At 37.9% G+C, this 13,132-nt stretch overlaps 1 pseudogene; it reads right to left on the bottom strand.

The window, feature by feature from the left end:
• Positions 1-2,846: 2,846 nt before the first annotated feature.
• The window catches only part of LOC131750333 (cyclic AMP-dependent transcription factor ATF-4-like), a 173,983-nt pseudogene continuing 163,697 nt past the window's right edge, over positions 2,847-13,132 (bottom strand).

The raw sequence follows: 13,132 nt of genomic DNA, 5'->3' as shown, positions 1-13,132 counted from the left end.
CTCTCCAGCATTTATTGCTTGTATATTTTTTGATGATGGCCCTTCTGACCAGTGTGAGGTGATACCTTCATTGTAGTTTTCATTTGCATTTCTCTAATGATTAGTGATGTTGAACATCCTTTCATGTGTTTGTTGGCAATCTGTATATCTTCTTTGGAGAAATGTTTATTTAGGTCTTCTAACCATTTTTGGATTGGGTTGTTTGTTTTCTGGATATTGACCTACATGAGCTGTTTGTATATTTTGGAGATTAATCCTTTGTCAGTTGCTTCAATTGCAAATATTTTCTCCCATTCTGAGGGTTGTCTTTTTTGCCTTGTTTATGGTTTCCTTTGCTGTGCAAAAGCTTTTAAGTGTCATTAGGTCCCATTTGTTTACTTTTGTTTTTATTTCCATTTCTCTAGGAGGTGGGTCAAAAAGGATCTTGCTGTGTTTATGTCAAAGAGTGTTCTTCCTATGTTTGCCTCTAAGAGTTTTACAGTGTCTGGCCTTGCATTTAGGTCTTTAATCCATTTTGAGTTTGTTTTTGTGTATGGTGTTAGGGAGTTTTCTAATCTCATTCTTTTACATGTGGCTGTCCAGTTTACCCAGCACCACTTATTGAAGAGGCTGTCTTTGCTTCATTGTATACTCTTGCCTCCTTTATCAAAGATAAGGTGACCAGATGTGTGTAGGTTTATCTCTGGGCTTTCTATCCTGTTCTATTGATCTATATTTCTGTTTTTGTGCCAGTACCATACTGTCTTGATTACTGTAGCTTTGTAGTATAGTCTGAAGTCAGGGAGGCTGATTCCTCCAGCTCCGTTTTTCTTTCTCAGGTTGCTTTGGTTATTTGGGGTCTTTTGTGTTTCCATACATATTGTGAAATTTTTTGTTCTAGTTCTGTGAAAAACGCCACTGGTAGCTTGATAGGGATTGCAGTGAATCTGTAGATTGTTTTGGTAGTATAGTCATTTTCTCAATGTTGATTCTTCCAATCCAAGAACATGGTATATTTCTTCATCTGTTTGTATCATCTTTAATTTCTTTCATCAGTGTCTTACAGTTTTCTGCATACAGGTCTTTTGTCTCCTTAGGCAGGTTTATTCCTAGGTGTTTTATTCTTTTTGTTGCCATGGTAAATGGGAATGTTTCCTTAATTTCTCTTTCAGATTTTTCATCATTAGTGTATAGGAATGCATTAATTTTGTATCCTGCTACTTTACCAAATTCATTGATTATCTCTAGTAGTTTTCTGGTGGCATCTGTAGGATTCTCTATGCATAGTATCATGTCATCTGCAAACAGTGACAGTTTTACTTCTTCTTTCCTGATTTGGATTCCTTTAATTTCTTTTTCTTCTCTGATTGCTGTGGCTAAAGCTTCCAAAACTATGTTGAATAATAGTGGTGAGAGTGGGCAACCTTGTCCTGTTCCTGATCTTAGAGGAAACGTTTTCAGTTTTTCACCATTGAGAATGATGTTGGCTATAGGTTTGTCATATATGGCCTTTATTATGTTGAGGTAGGTTCCCTACTTTCTAGAGGGTTTTTATCATAAATGGGTGTTGAATTTTGTCAAAAGCTTTTTCTGCATTTATTGAGATTATCATATGGTTTTTATCCTTCAATTTGTTAATATGGTGTATCACACTGACTGATTTGCATACATTGAAGAACCCTTGCATTCCTGGGATAAACCCCACTTGATCATGCTGTATGATCCTTTTAATGTGCTGCTGGATTCTTCTTGCTAGTATTTTGTTGAGGAATTTTGCATCTATGTTCATCAGTGATATTGGCTTGTAGTTTTCTTTTTTGTGTGTGACATCTTTGTCTGGTTTTGGTATCAGCGTGATGGTGGCCTTATAGAATGAGTTTGGGAGTGTTCCTCCCTCTGCTATCTTTTGGAAGAGTTTGAGAAGGATAGGTGTTAACTCTTCTCTAAATGTTTGATAGAATTCGCCTGTGAAGCCATCTGGTCCTGGGCTTTTGTTTGTTGGAAGATTTTGAATCACAGTTTCAATTTCAGTGCTTGTGATTGGTCTATTTATATTTTGTATTTCTTTCTGGTTCAGTCTTGGAAGGTTGTGTTTTTCTAAGAATTTGTCCATTTCTTCCAGGTTGTCCATTTTTTTGGCATATAGTTGCTTGTTAATCTCTCATGATCCTTTGTCAGTTGTTAGTTCTCCTTTTTCATTTCTAATTCTGTTGATTTGAGTCTTCTCCCTTTTCTGCTTGATGAGTCTGGCTAATGGTTTATCAATTTTGTTTATCTCCTCAAAGAACCATCTTTTAGTTTTATTGATTTTTGCTATTGTTTTCTTCATTTCTTTTTCATTTATTTCTGATCTGATCTTTATAATTTCTTTCCTTCTTCTAACTTTAGGGTCTTTTTGTTCTTCCTTCTCTAATTGCTTTAGGTGTAAGTTTAGGGTATTTATTTGAGATTTTTCTTGTTTCTGGAGGTAGGATTGTATTGCTATAAACTTCCCTCTTAGAACTGCTTTGCTGCATCCCATAGGTTTTGGGTTGTCATGTTTTCATTGTTATTTGTTTCTTGGTATTTTTTGATTTCCTCTTTGATTTCTTCAGTGATATCTTGGTTATTAAGTACCATATTGTTTAGCCTCCATGTGTTTGGTGTTTTTACAGTTTTTTTTTTTTTCCTGTAATTGATATCTAGTCATAGAGCATTGTGGTCAGAAAAGATACTCGATACAATTTCAATTTTCTTAAATTTACCAAGGCTTGATTTGTGACCCAAGATATGATCTATCCTGGAGAATGTTCCATGAGCACTTGAGAAGAATGTGTATCCTGTTGTTTTTGGATGGAATGTCCTATAAGTATCAATTAAGTCCATCTTTCATCCAAAATGAGGTGCCCAATGGCTGCTGTCTTGTTCTGCTCCAGTTTCCTCAGCTTCTTGTCGAGTTTTTCACCCTTACTTTTGCTGCTACTATCTTCTCTCCAGGAGGGTCATAGGGTTTGGGGTGGACAGAGCCACCAGGGGCACGTCGAGATAGCAGGCTTCTATATGGAGAGCCCCTGGAGGTAAGGGGGCTATGCTGGGTACAGCCCAGATAGGAGTCAGGGCTCATACAGATGCCACTATCATTATCTGAGGGGGCATCCTCTTCCTTTATGCACTGAGGGATCACCGTAATGTGATCCTATCCTCCTCAGAGATAACCAGTTCACTGCATAGCTCTAAACTAAAAGAATGATCTGGAGTGGAGAACAGGGCCCCTGGGGAAAGGGAAGAGGTTGTAAGAAAGTGAAGGGGGCACCCTGGTCATTTGTTGGTAAACTTTCTGGAAGATGGCTTATTGGGTTCACTATCTGAGGGGGCTCCTTATTAGTCTACTGGAGTAGGGGGTCAAAAAGATCACACATGTCATACAACATGGCCAAAAGCTCATCTGGCATGGTTTCCAGGTCATCTATACCCAACAGGGTATTAAAATCAAACTCCATCAGATCCATTTTCTCCACCATCCTATCTGTCCCAGAGAAAGCATCCTCCTTGCCATTGTCTGAGGCACTGACCAACCCAGCCATTCGGAGGAGCACACCTTAGCCTTGTCGCCAGAGAACCCATGAGGTTTGAAGTGCTTGGCCACCTCCAGGTAGTCATCTAGGAGACCTAGGCTCTCTTCAGCCCCCAAACCTGACTGGTCGAAGGGGGACATGAAGTCCCCCACCAACACCTTGCTGCTCAGGAAGCTCATCTCGGTCACGTTGTGAGGTTTTGGTGGAATCAAGGAATGTGCTTAATTTGAAGGTGTCTTTGTCGGTTACAGCAACGCTGCTGCTGAATGTCGTGAAAAGTGCCATGGTTTAAGCCTCTGGGGGGTGCCGCTACAGAGCGTGGTGCTGCTGCCGCCACTGAAAAGGCCAACGCTGCCACAGGCACTACTGCCTCTAATATGCCATGGTGGCCGCGGACCCTCCGGGAGCGGGGGAAAGGTGTGCCTTCACACAGAGAAACTACATCTATAGGTGGGAGAAGAGGTGGCTGTATTTAATTTTTGATAGTTTGATTAATATGTGTCTTGGCATGTTTCTCCTTGGATTTATCCTGTATGGAACTCTCTGTGCTTCCTGGACTTGACTGACTATTTCCTTTCCCGTGTTAGGGATGTTTTCAACTATAATCTCTTCAAATATTTCCTCAGATCTTTCTTTTTCTCTTCTTCTTCTGGGATCCCTATAATTCAAATGTTGGTACATTTAATGTTGTCCCAGAAGTCTCTGAGACTATCCTCAATTCTTTTCATTCTTTTTTCTTTATTCTACTCTGCAGTAGTTATTTCCACTATTTTATATTCCAGGTCACTTATCCGTTCTTCTGCCTCAGTTATTCTGCTATTGATCCCTTCTAGAGTATTTTAAATTTCATTTATTGTGTTGTTCATCATTGTTTGTTTGCTCTTTAGTTCTTCTAAGTCCTTGTTAAATGTTCCTTGTATTTTCTCCATTCTATTTCCAAGATTTTGCATCATCTTTACTACCATTACTCTGAATTCTTTTTCAGGTAAACTGCCTATTTCCTCTTCACTTGTTTGGTTTGGTGGGTTTTTACCTTGTTCCTTCATCTACTGCATATTTCTCTGTCTTCTCATTTTGCTTAACTTACTGTGTTTGGGGTCTCCTTTTCTCAGGCTGCAGGTTCGTAGTTCCCGTTGTTTTTGGTGTCTGCCCCCAGTGGGTCAGGTTGGTTCAGTGGGTTGTGTAGGCTTCCTGGTGGAGGGGACTGGTGCCTGTGTTCTGGTGGGTGGGGCTGGATCCTGTCTTTCTGGTGGGCAGGACAGCACCCCGTGGCGTGTTTTGGGGTGTCTGTGACCTTATTATGATTTTAGGCAGCCTCTCTGCTAATGGGTGGGGTTGTGTTCCTGTCTTGCTAGTTGTTTGGCATGGGGCATCCAGCACTGGAGCTTGCTGTCCATTGGGTGGAGCTGGGTCTTAGCATTGAGATGGAGATCTCTAGGAGAGCTCTTGCTGACTGATATTATGTGGGGCCAGGAGGTTCCTGGTGGTCCAAATGTCCTGAACTCGGCTCTCCTACCTCAGAGGCTCAGGCCTGACATTCGGCCGGAGCACCAAGACCCTGTCAGCCACATGGAATTCCAGTGGTGAAATAACATTCTAGCTCCAAGACAGAGCTGCTCCAGCCTGGGGTCCACGTCAGCAAATGGAAACTTAGATAAGTCTGTGCGTCTGTAAATGTTCCACTTGACCACAGTGAAAGGATTTCAATCTGAGTCAGAATCCTCTGACACTGATGTCAATATCATCTTTTTCAGCATCTTTAGATGTGGGAGATTGAGAAAGCAGGTCTTCTAATCTCCCTCTTGTGAGTCAATGAAAGAATCTCAGGAGGACGCAGAGAAGCTTGGGACGCAGGGGTTGCCATCGAAACCGGGAGTGCCCAGCCCTTCTACTGACATTTTCAAATACAAATCTGAGTGTAGAACTTGGGGTCATTGATGTAGGTTTCAGCTGAATATTAGAAGGAACTATCTAACAGCTGGAATTCTTGCAATACACAAGCAGTCTCCTGTGTTTTGGCCCCTGTACACTCTGAGATACCTGCCTGTCAGGGGCACTCCAGAAAGATTCCCTCACTGGTGGGATGTTGGATGATGTGACCTCTCGTGTCTCTTCCAAGCAAAACTTCAAAGATGGTGGCACAGCTTTCCCTGGGGGTTTCCTGGGGTTTCAAGTCTCATCACTTTCAGCTTTGGGAATAAGGGTTTGCACTCAGCAAGGATCATGGCACTCCATGTATTATGAGAAAGGGAGGGCAAATTGCTTTCTAAGTATAAAATACCTTCCAACATGTGTATGTCTGTGTGTATTATTTCTTTCTTGCTTTTTATTTTCAAGAAAACTAGATGTGTTCCAAAAACAGAGTAGATAATTAAGATCCCTTTGTTCTTTGATATATATTGATTACAAGTTTTTTTTTTTTTAAAGAAAGGACTATAGGAGCTTTTTGAAATTCATGTGTTCCTAGGAGTATTAATTTGCTAGGGCTGCCACAACAAAATATCAGAGACTGGGTGGACTAAACAACAGAAATTAACTTTCTCACAGAAAATTAACAGTTTTAGAGGACAGAAGCCCAAGATCAAGGTGTCAGCAGGTTTGGTTCCTTCTGAGGCCTCTCTCCTGGGCTTGCAGATGGCCACCTTCTTGCTGTGTTCTCACAGGGTTGCCTCTCCATCTATGTGTTGTCTGCATCTTAATCTCTTCTTAAAAGAACACCACCCATATTAAGGCCCACCCTATGACTTCATTTTACCTTAATTACCTCTTTAAAGGCCCTATCACTAAATACAGGCATATTCTGAGGTACTAGGGGTTAGGAACTTGTTCAACATATGAATGATGGGGAACATGATTCAGCCTATAACAGTAGATTTTGATTTTCTACAGTGCTATTTCTGTTCATATTTCTCACAGTTTTCCTTAAGTAGTAATAGGCTAGAGGAAACTTGGAGTTTAGAGAAATGCATACTGTAACTACTTAACTACTTCCTACATTGAGTCCTAACAGATATGGCTTTTGATTGCCAGCTTGCTGGTGCCAGTGCAGCCCCTGTCTGTCAGCTCAGCAGTATTTCTGCAGAGAAGTCAGCTGGCTCCCTTGAATGACATCTTGCTTTTCATCGTCAGCCCAGTTGTACCCAAACAAGTTGAGACACAGTAGCCTTGCAGACACAATAGGCCTTTAAACATTTTCCAGGGAAAACAATTGCATTTCTACTTTTGTACAAAGGATCAAGAAGACCTCTGATTGCTTTTATGTTTTGTTTTTCTTGTGATGCTAATTATGTTTTCACAAATCTAACTATTCTGTTGACTCCTACAAGGCATATTATTAACAAATCTCTAATGCAATCTACTGCAACCAAAGTATGTGACTGGCATAGAGATCCAGGATATAATGTTCCTTTATACCTACCCTAAAATTGTGCTGAAGACTCCTTGGTTAGTTTATCTTATGAGGCAAAATTTTGAATGAATAGAATGTACTCTTACATATTCTTTCATGAGATATAAATGTGATTTTTTTCTCTCCTATGCAGAGAACAGAGTTGTCATTTCAGCCAAGATATTTTCTAAGCACAAATTCAGAAAACACAGAAAAGTACAACAAAAATAAAAATTACTTGGGTTTTTTTCTTTCATGTTTTTGCTATGAATGTCTAATTGATCTAGCACCATCTGCTATTCTTTTTCCTTTGAATTGCTTTTGCACCTTTGTAAAAAACCAGTTGAGCATATTTTTCTGGCCCTATTGTTAGGCTCTCTGTTCTGTTCCATTTATCTATATGTCTATGCATTTGCCAATGCACATTGTTAGCATTACTTGGCTAGATCGTAAGCCTTAATATCAGGTATAATGATTCTTCCCACTTTTTTTTTGTGGTATGAGGGCCTCTCACTGTTGTGGCCTCTCCCATTGCGGAGCACAGGCTCCAGCGGCCATGGCTCACGGGCCCAGCCGCTCCGTGGCACGTGGGATCTTCCCGGACCGGGGCATGAACCTGCGTCCCCTGCATCGGCAGGAGGACTCTCAACCACCGCGCCACAAGGAAGCCCCTCTTCCCACGTTTTACTTTTTTTTTTTTTTTTGAAGATTATTTAGCTATTCTAGGGCCTTTGTCTATAAATAAAATATAAATTATATAAAATTATAAAAATGTCTTACAGAAAACATTGCTGGAATTTGGATAGGAACTACATTAAACCCATTTTTTAGGTCCTTGATTTCCTTCACCAGTATTTTGTAATTTTTAGCATAGAAATCTTACATATGCTTTGCTAAGTATATATCTAAGTAGTTTATTTTCTTTGGAATGATTGTAAATGGTATTGTTTTAAAATTCTGGTTTCTGCACATTTATTGTTAAAATATAAAAATGCAGTTGATTTTTTTTCTGTTGATTTTCTGTCCTGTGACCTTGATGAACTTACTTATTAGTTTTTGGAGTTTTTTTTGGAGATTCTTTGAGAACTTCTATGTACAGAATCATATCATTTGAAAATAGAGACAGTTTTATTTCTTCTCTTCCAATCTGTATGCTCTTTCTTTCTTTCTTATTTTTTTTTTTTTTGCCTTATTGTAATCCCTAGAACTTCCAGTACTATGTTGAATATGAATGGTAAGAGCAGACATCCTTGCATTGTTCCAGACCTTAGTGGTAAAGCATTTACTTATTCTTTCTTACCATTTATATCTCTCCTCTTTGTCCCATTTTTGTTATGTGTGGATCTGCTCCATTTATTTTTTGTTGTTGTTGGTAATTTGGAAATTATATGTCCTATTTCAAATATTTTTACGGTTACTCCTAAATTTTTTTAACATACATAGCTAAATTCACAATATTTATTGACACCTTGGGCTGATCAGTAGCCATATCTTAATCTTGAATGAGACAAGAACGTAAGCCTCCTTTATTCCACTTGTCCCCTTGCAAAATCTATCATAAGAAGATCTGGTATAATCTTGAAGTGAAATTAGTACATTTATATTCACCATAGCATAAAAATGAATAAAATACTTAGAAATAAATTTAATGAAAGAAGTATAAGACTTGTGCACTGAAAATGACAAAACTTTGCTGAGAAAAATTAAGAAGATCTAAATAAATGGAGAAATATTCTACATGGATTGGAAGACTCAATATCGGTAAAATATTGTTTTCCTCAAATTTATCTATAAATTCAATGCATTTCCTATCAAAATTTCAGAAGGATTTTTTGGCCAGAAATTGACAAGCAAATCCGAAAATTTACATAAATATGCAAAATACCTAGAATAGCCAAAACAATTTTGAAAAAAAACCCCAAAGTTGGAGGACTTTCACTTTCCAATTTCAAAACTTAACTATATACATTTATTCAAATGCTGGAGAGGGTGTGGAAAAAAGGGAACTTTCCTACACTGTTGGTGGGAATGTAAATGTGTGCAGCCACTGTGGAAAACAGTATGGGGGTTCCTTAAATAACTAAAATTAGAGTTGCCATATGATCCAGCAGTAACCACTCCTGAGCGTGTATCTGGACAAAACTCTAATTTGAAAAGATACATGCACCCCAATGTTCATTGCAGCATTATTTACAATAGTCAAGACATGGAAGCAACCTAAATGTCCATCGACAGATGAGTGGATCAAGAAGATGTGGTATATATATATATATATATATATATATATATATATATATATATATATATATATATATAACGGAATATTACTCAGCCATAAAAAAGAATGAAATAATGCTATTTATGACAACATGGATGGACCTAGAGATTATCATATAAGTGAAGTAAGTCAGATTGAGAAATACAGATATATGCTATCACTTATATATGGAATCTAAAAATGATATAAATAAACTTATTTACAAAACAGAAGCAGACTCACAGACTTAGAAAACAAACTTATGGTTACCAAAGGGGAAAAGGGGTCGGGGAGGGATAAATTAGGAGTTTGGGATTAGCAGATACAAACTACTATATATAAAACAGATAAACAACATCCTACTGTATAGCACAGGGAACTATATTCAATATCCTATAATAAACTATAATGGAAAAGAATATAAAAAAGAATATGTGTGTATATGTATAATTGAATCACTTTGCTGTACACCAGAAACTAATGCAACATTGTAAATCATATCTATACTTCAATAAAAAGAGAAAGCTACAGTTATTAAAACAGTGTGCTACTGCTGTAAGGTTAGACATAGAGATCAGTGTTACAGGATTAAGAGACCAGAAAAAAGTCACTATGTTTATGACTTGTGAGGAAGGTACCAAGACAATTCACTGTGGAAATTATAGTCTTTTCAACAGATGGTGCTGGGACAATTGGGTATCCATATGCAAAAAGATGAATTTTTACCCTTACCTCCTACCATACAGAAGAACTAACTCATAGGTTGATGGAAGTGGGCAGGGGATGTAAGGAAGATTTTATAAAGTGCTCCCTTGGGTCAAGGAGCACCTGCCTCGTTTCTGAAAATTCAGATTAAAGCCCTGAGACCTAGTTTTTTTTCCATTTGGGGGGTTGTTTCTATTCCCTCACAACACAGGAACTACTATGTTCCAAGTTCTTCCACTGATCTAACCTTATCCTCACACCCTGTCCCTCTGTGCTGCAGGCCTCTTTCCCCAGCCGACTGAATTCATGAACTGTAAGGGTTCAGGTTGGAGAGAATCTATATAGGAGGGCCAATCACTCCATTTTTAAGCTCCTCACTAATGGAATTCAAGGAATCTACAGTGAAGCAGCAGGTCCTATGTAGAGTAGTCCCACGTTTTCTCTCACTACCCATATCTCTTCTTCTCTCTCCAAATTGCAGTAATTAGGTGTTTTCAAGAAATTTTTCATTTATTTTCCACAGTGCTGTTATCTTGAGAAATGAATTTATGTATTGCGAATTTTCTTCTTTCAATTTAAGCCATTCATTATACCTAGCTGAAGTTTCTTCCCGGTTGTAGTATGTAATTGGCACTGTTTCTTGTTTATGTTGCATATAAATGTTTCTCTTATATTTGATTCTGTTTTGGCCCATTTTAATTGGTTCCTGGGAGGAAATTTAGACTGTCTTTGAAATGATCATCTTTATCACTCCAGGTTATGTTCTATAATTACTGTGTGTGTGTGTGAGAGAGAGAAAGCGAGAGAGAGAGAGAGAGAGAGAGAACAAATCTGGCTTTGACATGTCCTTCCACACGTGACATCACCTTATCTGGTTTGGATTGTTTTTTGTTCTCTCTTCCCCTTTCATCATTTCATTTGCAGCACTCTTTTAAACAGATATCTGTTAAAGAGTTCAGTGTTTTATCTAACTGTCTAAGCAAGCTTGTGAGTTGTTAATATACTTATGATTGATCCTTAAGGAAACTGAATCTTTGATGCACTGTATACTTGATTATTAAACAGACTAATTACATCTTAATGGCTTTTAATAGGTGGTTGTAATATAAATACTTAACTTTTAGTTGAATGAACTCACAGCGGTATTTATCTTTTCAACCTTTTAAAATATATAAGGACAGCAAACGTAATTTCCATGTGGGCCAACAGAAGGTGAAAAAAGACTTCTGTACAAAATCTTCCTGAAATAAATTTTAATCCATATAGTGAAATGACAGATAGAAACTTTATTGGCTATTCCAATTTATAAATTATCTTTTGGAATTTGTTAAATATTATATTTAGTTGAACCTTTGTGGCTACTCTCTGTCCTTACTCTTAAAATAGTCTGACACCTCCAGTATCCAAAAAAGATAAGTCATATTCACTCTAAAGATGGTAACAGAAATTGACCTGGAATATCTGAATGGGAGGAATGCCTCTCATTCTTATAACTTTCTGTCTGGCTCCTGAATCTTGCCTGGAAACCTCATTTGTGATTTTGGACTCATCTGCTTTTTGGACTTGGCATTTGTATAAGACCTCACCAAATTCTGATTTTGGGCTTCCTTTCAGGGTCTTTAGCTCAGACATGTTTTTTTTCTGTTTTGGATCCTGATGTTCATTCCTCTAACAAATGTCTGAGTTGGGTCTACCTCTTCCCTATTTGGGGCAAAGGGAGGATTGAATTCTGAGCATGTCTACAATCCAGACTAAGGAGAGGATACCAGTAGATAATCTACAGGGTACTGTAGAAAAAGTAAAGGGCCTTGAAATGGAAACAGTAGGGGGATAATAGGTGGAACTTGGTGTAAGAGGCAAATAAAACACTTGGAACGTGGGTAAAAGATGGAGAAGTCTCTTGCTATCAGGCAGGCCATCAATATGTAGACAGTAATACCTGGCCTACAAAGTCAAGAGAAAAATTTCCCTTTCTGTTCTTAACTGTTATAGATATATAATTAGTTTTAAAGAAAATTATGTTTTGTTTTGTTTTTTTAAAAAAGAGAGTGTCTTATGATTTAGCATACATACATTAAGGGATACGGTGGGATCTGATATCCTTCTTCAGTTTCCCCTGCCTGAGAGGCTGGGAATCCCTGGACCACCAGTATGACCAAGGGAACATTTACAAAATTGATTACATCATTATGGGAAAAAAAAGTCAAATGAATTTAGAGATCAAAATGTTCTTTGAGCAAGTTCCATGTCCATTTCTAATAAAAATGACTCTTAAAAACTGGGCCTAAAATTATATTTTAAATGATAGTTTATCTATCTTAAAGGTATGGCAAATTGTCAATAAGTATCAAAGCCTTAAAAATGTGCTTATCTTTGGCCTCAACAATTCCATTTCTACGAACTGATCTAAGGAATAATTTAGAAATATACACAGTATTTCTTTTTCAAAGTTGTTATCTGTAATACTAAAAATTAAGTATAACCTCGATATTCAATATTTATACCTTAGATCTTGACAGTATGGCTGCAGAGAATAATCACTGTTCAGCCTTTGGAAGTCACACTATAGAACAGGGCTTGGCAAACTTTTTCTGTAAAGAGCCAGATAGTAAACATCTCAGGCTTTGCGAGCCATATGCTCTCTACTGCAACAATTTAATTTTGCTGCTATAGAGCAAAAGCATCCATAGTTAATAGATAATGAGTGTGGCTATATCCCAACAGAACTTTAGTTTGGACCCTAAAGTTGGAATTTCATACAATTTTCTTGTGTCACAAAATAATATTCTTTTGATTTTTTTCCTTTATCACTTAAAAATGTAAAAACCATTCTTCGCTTACAGTTTGTCCAAAAAATGCAGCAGGCAGGATTTGATCCCTGCTACAGAGGGATACTTTGTCATAGGAAATAAATTTGTCACGTACTAATAAATGATAAAAATACGTATGAAGCAATAGGTACAGTATCATCCCCATTTTCTAAATAAAAAAAATTAAGTGCTGTTCTATGGCCTGGCCTGGAAAGGAGAGGAAGTCAGGACTCCAGAAATCAGTGCTTACAAGTGAAAATTAGACAGTGGCAAACATGGCACAAGCTGAGGCTTGAAAAAAGTGCGTGCACATTTCCACTTGAAATGTCCACATGTCCTGGATCCTGTCATGAGAAAACACCCAGGCTAGCCTCCCAGAGTCATGTGAGATGTGTAGGAGGGCCAAGAGGTCCCAGTCAAGACTCTTCTGGACCAGCCA

This window comes from Kogia breviceps, chromosome 2 (assembly GCF_026419965.1).
Source record: "Kogia breviceps isolate mKogBre1 chromosome 2, mKogBre1 haplotype 1, whole genome shotgun sequence".
NCBI classification, from domain to species: Eukaryota; Metazoa; Chordata; class Mammalia; order Artiodactyla; family Physeteridae; genus Kogia; species Kogia breviceps.
Note: the sequence above shows the minus strand (reverse complement) of the source record. Positions and strands in the feature narration are given on the sequence as shown.